We start from the raw sequence: 9,098 nt of genomic DNA, 5'->3' as shown, positions 1-9,098 counted from the left end.
AAAGAGGAACTCCTAGTCTCTGTCAGAAAAGCTTTTTCTATGCTTTCTGACATGGACTATTGCCATGGAAAGGACTCTAATATCATTCTGAGCCCTAAACTTCCTTCTGCAAGCACTTCTAGCTGTGATATCAAAGAGCAATGTGGTGACAAGCCATCTCCCTTGGTTAAGGTAAGTAAAATATTCAGTGTTACTACCAATATCATGTCTGTGCCTCAAAGTTTGTTTGATCTTTTTAATACTACTACCAGGACTCATCACAAATCAATGTCTGTGATACTGCACTTCGTCATCCAAAAGATATCTTAAGCCGTTTAACACTTCCTCATCGACAAGATTTGGACTCTCTTTTAGCACCTGGAAGTGAGAGCACAGCTGGAGTTAAGCCTTATATGCTTTCCATGACAGTTCATGGAGCTAGTTTGCCACCATTTCCTTGGTCACACTCACAGGCTGGGGGCTGTCGACAAAGTGTTGACTGTGGTAAACATGGGTCAAGTAGGAGTAACTCCCAGTGGCAATGGGTGCGGGTTGGATCCAACCTCACTCCTCTAGATTATGAAGATACTTTTGTCCATAGAATTGATGATCTCCTTCAAGAGATGGATGCAGCGAAAATTATGTATAACGGATTCATGTGATGGACAATATAATTTGTGTGGCACGGAATCAACTTCCGGATCACTTGTACAGAACATTCACTCAAGAAAAATTGGGGGTGGGCATGGTTCTCACCAACTGCAACCCCTGGATCATGTTGACTCTTTAGATGGTTTCCAGAAGCATGACAGTGAACATTCTCTTTTAAAAACTTCTCAAGGTAGGCCAAAATCTATTTTGGAATAAGTTACTTTGGTATTCGTATTACCTTGATGAAAATAGTACTCCATTCCAAATTGCAAGTCGATTCGACTTTTCTAGGTACATAGATTTTGCTATGCACCTAGATATACGCAATGTCTAGATATATGTATATGTATCTAGAAAAGCAAAAATGACTTACAATTTGGAACGGAGGGACTAGTTGCTAAGAAATTAAATTGAATAATTCGACATGCTTATAGATCACTATTCTAGATGTACAAATGCTTTGTTGGCCTCACATATTCAATATTATATTGAACCATATTATTGCCATCTTGTGTCTTGTAGCATTTGCATGTTAAGCCAGAATAGAAGTACCTAGGGATTCTTTATCTCTATAGCTAGGCACTCGTTCTGTATCAGAAAATACTGTTTTCTGGGCATTCATCTGGTATTACTCATTTTCAGTTTATCTTACTTTTGATGATTTACTTATGCGAGCTTTCCTTTCTCACAAGCAGTATCGCCAAAGATACAGTGTGCTGCTGAGATCTTATGTGATATGAAAAGTAGCACTGAATCATGGAGTGGCCAAGGATACAGCAATGGGGCAATTAAGTGGCCAAAATCACCATCTGAAAAGGTGATGAAAGCCCGGAAGCCCTCATCCCAGTTTGGTACAACTGAGAGCTTGTCAGGTTCTCGTAACAATGATGCAACTTGGAATGGGAGCAGTCACTCTACCAAGAAAATTGTTGACAGGAAGAATGATTCTGCACGCTTGAATAATCCTGGTAAGGGAACCATAAGGTGGCCTGTGCCTGTTGAAGATGGTGCATCTCCTGTCAGGTCCGAGCGGGGTCTTATGGTCGATACGAGGCAGCCCCATGGAAACGGTGGAAGGCATCCGGTCCAGGTGTCATCACAGGCACGGCTTGAGAAGGAGTATGAGAACCAGCAGAAGTTGAGGAAAGCAACACTGACCTCTTCTCTAGGATCTGCAGGAGATTGGAATAGGGAGAGGAATAGGAGAATGTGAAGTGTACATTTAGCTTGTTCGCTGGTTGGTTTCTGGGCTGATAAGCCCGTCTGGTGCTGGTTTGTTGTGAGAGGAAACACTATTGACTGGCTGATAAGCCCTGGGCTGAAACCAACCAGCGAACAGGTCGCTGATTATTCATTTCAAAATCATAGGCTACCGGTATATCGTCTCGGGGACAGCGGAACCAGGCAACTGTTTCATAAGAGGTCACAAAACATTGGGAGATGTGATAATTTAGGTGGCGGGTGATGTATCTATTGGGCCATTTGTTGTTGGGGAAACTGTTGTAACTAGTGTAATTTCTTTTTATTACCATCATATCACAGGTCTCGTCTCACTATCGTCCGTTGTGTATTACTAGTATGTGTCGAGCTTTTCGTAAAAGTAATAATAGCAGGCGAGGTAATTGCATTCCAGGCGCCAGCCCTCGCGTCTTGCTCATTCTGATTCTGAGCTTATTGTCGCTTATCGGCATCGGCGTACCACTTCCATTTTGATGGTTGGAACTTGGAAGCTCAATGTTTTTATCGTCAGTCATGTTAAATCATCATCGAGTCTTCATTTTAAAAAATTCGCTATCTCGTCGTGTGAACTATCATTGTTTTTTTTATTATTGCATCCGTTGAATATTCTTTTTCTTAATGTAATGCCTGGGGAGGTGATACCCTCGTAGGTCTAGTTTTTTTTTTTTTTAATATGTGGCTTTTAAGATTTACCACACTGCATATATACTGTATATGCTTGACGTGCATCATGGAGCGCTCTCTCTGCTTACTCTTCTTTTTTTGGGTGACATGGAGTTATGCAAGTCGAAGTCTGGTTCACATAACTTGGTATTCTGCATGTACATGTTTCAATTATGCTACGGGACGACGAGCGTCCGGAACCCGGCGTCGGACGCAGCTCCCACACTTAACGTCTGACGCATGCAACTTCACACATGTAACTTCCTTTGCCCTGCGCCAAGTCCCGCTCCGGAGGCAGCGTCTGGATGGAGCTCCGCGCCTGCACCGGAGCCTGCCCGCATCGCATCCTGTGCCCGCTCACCCGCATCACGCGTCACCAAATGAAATAATCAACAGGAGATATATTTAGTTAGCTCATGATCATCCAATTAGAAGCTTCAACTCTCAACATTTACAAGCCTCCAAATATATCCAATAAATTACCGTAACTTGAATTATAGCACTCGTATGTTGTAGCCCTTGGAGTTCACTCAATTATCATGGCATTGGGTTTGGATGTGCACTAGGCTTCATAACTTGACTCAACGGCCCCGTCGGTTTACCTTAAAAGCCGGCTTGTTCGGCTTCTTTTTTCAGCTGGAACAGTGTTTTTCTCTCACGATAATTCAACTTTGGCTTATTTTTTCAGCCAATTTCAACCAAGCAAACGGGGCCAACATATGATGAACAATAAGAATTCCATTGAATCGAGCCTCCAATGTCGATGGTACCTACAAATAATCATCCACTTTTTAATGATATCCCAACAAGTTTAGGTCCTCTCAAGTTAGGAGCAAGATTACTTTGGCATAACCTTAGTATGAGTAGCGGGATGTTTTGCAATAGCGACTAATGAGGTACCATCACCGTCCTTTCTAAGCACATATTAGTATCATCAATTGAAATTAGGCTTAGGATTCTCACCTAGGGGACATTGAATTAGCCACGTGTTCCCTTTCCGGCATAAGTAGCAACTTCTCTTGGATTGAGCATTTTCTTCTTTGCTCATTTGTTGCCTCTCATTGTCTTGCCTCTCATGAGTTGCTTGATCCTTCTTCTCAAGCTTGGTAGGACACCCCGAGGCTAGGTGGCCCAATTCATCACAACTATGGCACTTGATGTGAGCAACTTTCTTCATCTTCTCTTCTATGTTTTTGCTCACTTTCTTTGCGTCTTGATTCATCTTGGATTGCATTTCTATTTCTTCTTGCTTTTCCACCCATTCTAATTTTTTTCTTCTTCACCATCAAGTCACCATCATCTTCATGGTTGATCTTAATTTGCTCTTGGGGTGTTTCTTGCTCAACTTGTGGCTTTGATTGAGGCTCTACTTGTTGCTTCACCAATTACTTGGTTGGACACATAGAGGTAAGGTGACCCTATGTGCGGCACTTGAAGCACTTGACATGCTTGAGCCTATCTTTTTCTTTCTTTAACTTGAGCTTTTCTTTATTGGAGCAACCATTTGCAAGATGTCCCACTTCATGATATTTGAAGCACATGAAATGAGAGAGCCTCTCCTTTTCTTGCTTCTTCATCTTTCTTTCTCTTTTTCTTTCGCCCTTGGTCATGCTCTTCTTGTTGAAGCTGACGCCAACTTGTCACCATAGATTTTTTGAGTCTTCAACATGTGCTCAAAAGTGACTCTTGAGTTGTAGCACCTCTCTAGCTTGTTGCTCAAATTCTTCACTTTATTTTGAGCTCATTGTTCTTCTTCAAAAGGTTAGTCTCACAAGACATAGAAGTAGAACAAGCATCTATATTTGAAGAGCATGGCATAGCTAATAAATCATCACAAGAGGTGGATACATGCTTCTTGCCTTCATCACAAGGGTTAGCAAGAATATGTGATTGATCAATTGACCCATGTGATGAGCTCTCACTAGTTTTAATTTTTCCATTGGAAAGCTCTTTAGTGAGAAAAGTATGGTCTTGTACCAAGTTATCATGAGCAACACTAAGCTCCTCATGAGCCAATTTTAGCTCCTCATGTGAATAAGTAGTAACATAAAGTAGATGCTTTTGTTGTTCACATGTTTTCTTTAGAAAGATTTTTTTCAATTTTCAATTTACTTGTTTTAGCTATCTCATTTTCTAAAGCTATGTTCATGCTAGCAAGTCTACTAACAAGCTCATCATATGAATCAACATGATCAACCATATTAGTACTTTGTACCTTTGTGTCACCTTGTGATATGAAGCAATGTGGTGATGATGGAGAACTCGTAGTAGCATCACGATCATGGCTCGAACATGAACAAACATCATCAAGATCACCAACAAGTGTGCTTGAGGTAGAATCATCATGTGCATCACTTGTGGCATCATCATCAATCTTGTCAAGTGATCTTGTGGTAATATCATCATCATCATCACTTGACCATGAGGTGGAGCAATCTTTCACAATCACCAAATTATGGTCATGCTCGACACACTCATGCACCTCCTCCTTGGGCTCCTCCATCTTGAACTTGCCATCATCCCATGTGGAGGAATCACCGTAGGTGTGCTTGATTGATTCCCATATGTTATGAGCGGTTCCCACGTAGTTTATCTTTTTCATCAAATCAAAGCTCAAAGCATCCATTAGATAACAACAAGCATGTGCATCAAGTTCAAAGAGAACTCTTTGAGCTTTGGTGAGATTTATATGGTCCAAGATATGAGTGAGACCACTAGTGACAATCCACCAAAACTTAGGTCCCTTTGCACGAAAATGATCAAGCATGTGATTTTCCAAAGTGCAAAGTTTGTGCCATAAAAAATATGTGTCTCACAACCATCTAGCCCACTAGACGCCATCCTCTTAGGTCGGTGAAGACCACAAATGAGAGACCTCACTCCGATACCACGTGTAGGGTCAAGATGGCGGACTAGAGGGAGGTGAATATCCTTTCTAAAATTAATGACGCCGGTTAACCAAAACAAATGTGGAATTAAATCTATTGGTCTAGCCAAGACTACACCCCTCTATCTATGTTCTCAAACACCTTAAAAAGATCCTAAACTAGCAACTAAGATACCGGGCTAGCTAGAGCTCACCTAACCAATTCAAGGAGCAAGGTCACACAAACCTATGCCACTAGTACTTCAAGCAACGGAGGAGCTCCTACACATGCTAGTAAGCAAAAACACAAAGCCACCTAAGCTCATTAGCAATGCTCAACAACAAGGCTACACAAGCCAAATTATAGAGCGCAAATTACTTAGCTACATAAACTAAGCAATGTGACTAATAAGGTTACTCAAACTAAATTAGTCACGTAAGGGAGCTACTTCTATGCTACACAAGCAAGAAGATAACTAGCAAGCTAACTAATTACAAGAGCAACTACACAAGCACAATGTATATAAAAGTAAATACAAGCTTGTGTAAGGGGATGCAAACCAAAGGGAAGAACAATGTTGACACGGTAATTTTTCTCCCGAGGTTCACTTGGTTGCCACCAAGCTAGTCCCCGTTGTGTCGACCACTCACTTGGTGGTTTGGCGGTTAATTCGCAAGAACCTACCCACAAGTGAAGGTAGCTCAATGACACGCTCTACTAGAGTTGCTCTTCGCGGTTCCTACGGGGTGAGCACAATCCCACTCACAATCACTTCTCTGGAGCACCGCACAATCTTCTTTACGTGCTTCAACAGAGACCACCACCAAGCCATCAAGGAGTTGGCAACCTCCAAGAGTAACAAGCACCATCGGCTTGCAACACGAACACCTAGTGCCACTTGATGCAACCTCATGATGCAATCGCACTCGAATCATACTCACACTCAATCGGATGATCCACTATCAAGCGTATATGAGTTAGAGGGCTCCCAAGCACACCTACACAAGCCACCAAGGCTTAAGGGTGCTCAACAACTAGCCCAAGGCCGAGATCCACCTCTATTTATAGCCAAGCCAAATAGAGCTGTTGGGGCAAAGTACCCCTTTTCTACGAGGGCACCGGACAGGGCGGTGGCCCTCCAATGGTCAAGTCCCAATGGATAATTTGAACTAGCCGTTGAGCCCCTGGCACCGAACATAGGGTGGCGGTGACCACCTAGGCCAACGACCCCCAAAAACTGCACTCTCTAGAAAAAAATGGTGGTGCACCGCCGGATTTCCGGTGACCATGGCGGTGCCCTCTTCAGCTCAAAACCAATAACCACCATATCAATCTTGTATAGCATTTCATTAGCTTTCCGAAAAGTCCTAGATCATTGAAATCGGAGTTCGGAGCTAAGAGTTATGCCTAAAATACGAAAGAATGGTTGTGCTGATTTGGGCACGCTGCAGGGGGTGGCGGTGCCACCCCCAGGCTGGGCTAACACGATGGCTGCAAGTTTAGTTTCATTTTCCGACCCTCGGACAACCCAAACTTGCTCTTTTTATCTCCTTTTCCTCTCCAACTTGATCCAAATCACCTCCAACAACTCCTCCTTTGCAAAAGTGCCAACACCACTATGTGTTCACCATCTTGTGCATGTGTGTTAGCTTTTCATAAATGTTTTCAAAGGATTAGTCACTCAAATCACTATGCCACTCAATTCTAGCAATGATGCAAAGTTAGATCACTCAAGTGGCACTAGATGACCAATATACAAACTGAAAGGATCAAGATGCCCAAGAGGGGGGGCTGAATTGGGCTAATTCTAAAATTCTTTACAATAAATAAACCCTACACTTAGCCCACTTCACCCCTTATTCCTAGAAAGTGATTCTATTGATCCATCGTACAAAAGTTTAGCACCCTAAGTTCCAATCATACTCTAGCATGGCAATTTTAAGAATGTAAAGACAAGAATTGAATTGCTCAAATATAAATGCTTAAAGTAAAGAGAGAAGGAACGCAGTGATATTTTGCCGAGGTATCGGAGAGTCGTCACTCCCCACTAGTCCTCATTGCAGCACCCGCGCAAGGGTTGTAGCTCCTCTTTGATCCGCGCAAGGATCAAGTGCTCTCTACGGATTGATTCTTTGACACTCCATCGCGGTGAATCACACACAACCACTCATAACTTGAGTTGGGTCATCCACAAGCTCCGCCGGATGATCACCAAACTCCCAATCACCACCAAGTTGTCTAGGTGATGGCGATCACCAAGAGTAACAAGCAAGAACTCTCACTTGACCACAACAAGCTTAATGAGAAGGGTGGATACACACTTGCTACTCTCTTTTTTTTGCTAATGAGGCCTTAATCTTGGATTCCTAAATCTCAATTACCTCACTAGGCTCTTGCTCTCCTTGGCACTCTCAAGGGTATTTCTCAGCTGTTGAAATGGGCAAGAGTACCTCCTTAAATGAATAGAGAAAGTATTTATACCCCTTTATTCAAAACGAATCGTTATGTGTCTGAGTCAGCATTCTACGGGGTGACCGGACGCTCCGGTCAAGGTGACCGGATGCTCCGGTCAGTTCTCCCCGCCATTGAGCCGTTAAGTTGTGACCAGACTTTAACCTGCGTCCGGTCACAAAAAACTTCTCTCTGGAATCTTACTGATGTTGACCGGACTCTAGCACCCAGCGTCTGGTCACTTTACTGCTCAGCGTCCGGTCAGTAGCCGAAACCTGACCAGCGTCCGGTCAGCACTGACTGGACGCGTCCGATCAGGATTCTCCCTCTCTGGAACTTTATTGGAGTTGACCAGACTCTGGCACCCAGCGTTCGAACACATTTCACTCAGTATCCGGTCGCATCCAGACGACTTCACCTTGATCAAATAAACTGACCGGACTCTGCGCCAGCGTCCGGTCACACCGAAACCAACGTCCGGTCAACATTTGACCCTCCATTCACTTCCAACTCGTAATCATATGTGAATAAAGTTTGCTCCAATTGATCTAAGGGCTACTTCGGAGCTACCTATTGCTAGATTTGATAAGTGTGCACCACACCTAACCCACTAGACTCACCTAGGTCAAGCTACTAGTCCATACCCCCTTAATAGTATGACCAAGGAAAAACAAAGTCCTAAACTACTCTAAGTGTCTCTTCAACACCAAACAACACTTAGAACTAGTCCATCATTAACTTTGTCGTCCATCCTTTGAAAACCAAAACGATTTCCATCGGAGGGACATGACAACCATGATTGCCCAATCAATTGTCATTACCATGACCTAACTTAATTGCATCTGCAAAACACACGTTAGTCACAGTAATCACGTATTGTCATTAATCATTGAAACCAAACTAGGGGCCTAGATGCTTTCACAAATAAGTTTGTCCATCTTAATAGTACGACCATCTATCCTAAATCCGGTCAAAAACTTCTCTACACACCTATGACCGGTGAAATAAAATGCCCTATAGGTTATACCTTTGCCTGGGCATTCCATTCCATCTCCTTCATGTTGATGCAACACATGCACCAACCATATCACAAATGATATGATCCACTTCATATCATCACGTGACCTTGTTGGTTCATCGATCTTGAGCTCATCTGCTTTTCACCGTTGCCTTCGTCCATCGGCGCCAAGTCTTGCTCAAGCTTCACCGCCACGCGGTTCATTGCTCCAAGCCTCCAACTTGCCCTTC

General features: G+C 43.1%; 1 pseudogene; it reads left to right on the top strand.

Moving 5' to 3' along the window:
* LOC136468865 (uncharacterized) overlaps positions 1 to 1,914 on the top strand; it is a 24,773-nt pseudogene extending 22,859 nt beyond the window's left edge.
* Positions 1,915 to 9,098: the final 7,184 nt, after the last annotated feature.

The sequence above is a fragment of the Miscanthus floridulus genome, chromosome 8 (genome assembly GCF_019320115.1).
Source record: "Miscanthus floridulus cultivar M001 chromosome 8, ASM1932011v1, whole genome shotgun sequence".
Lineage (NCBI taxonomy): Eukaryota > Viridiplantae > Streptophyta > Magnoliopsida > Poales > Poaceae > Miscanthus > Miscanthus floridulus.
The sequence above is the reverse complement of the archived record's forward strand: the minus strand, read 5'-3'. Positions and strand labels throughout refer to the sequence as shown.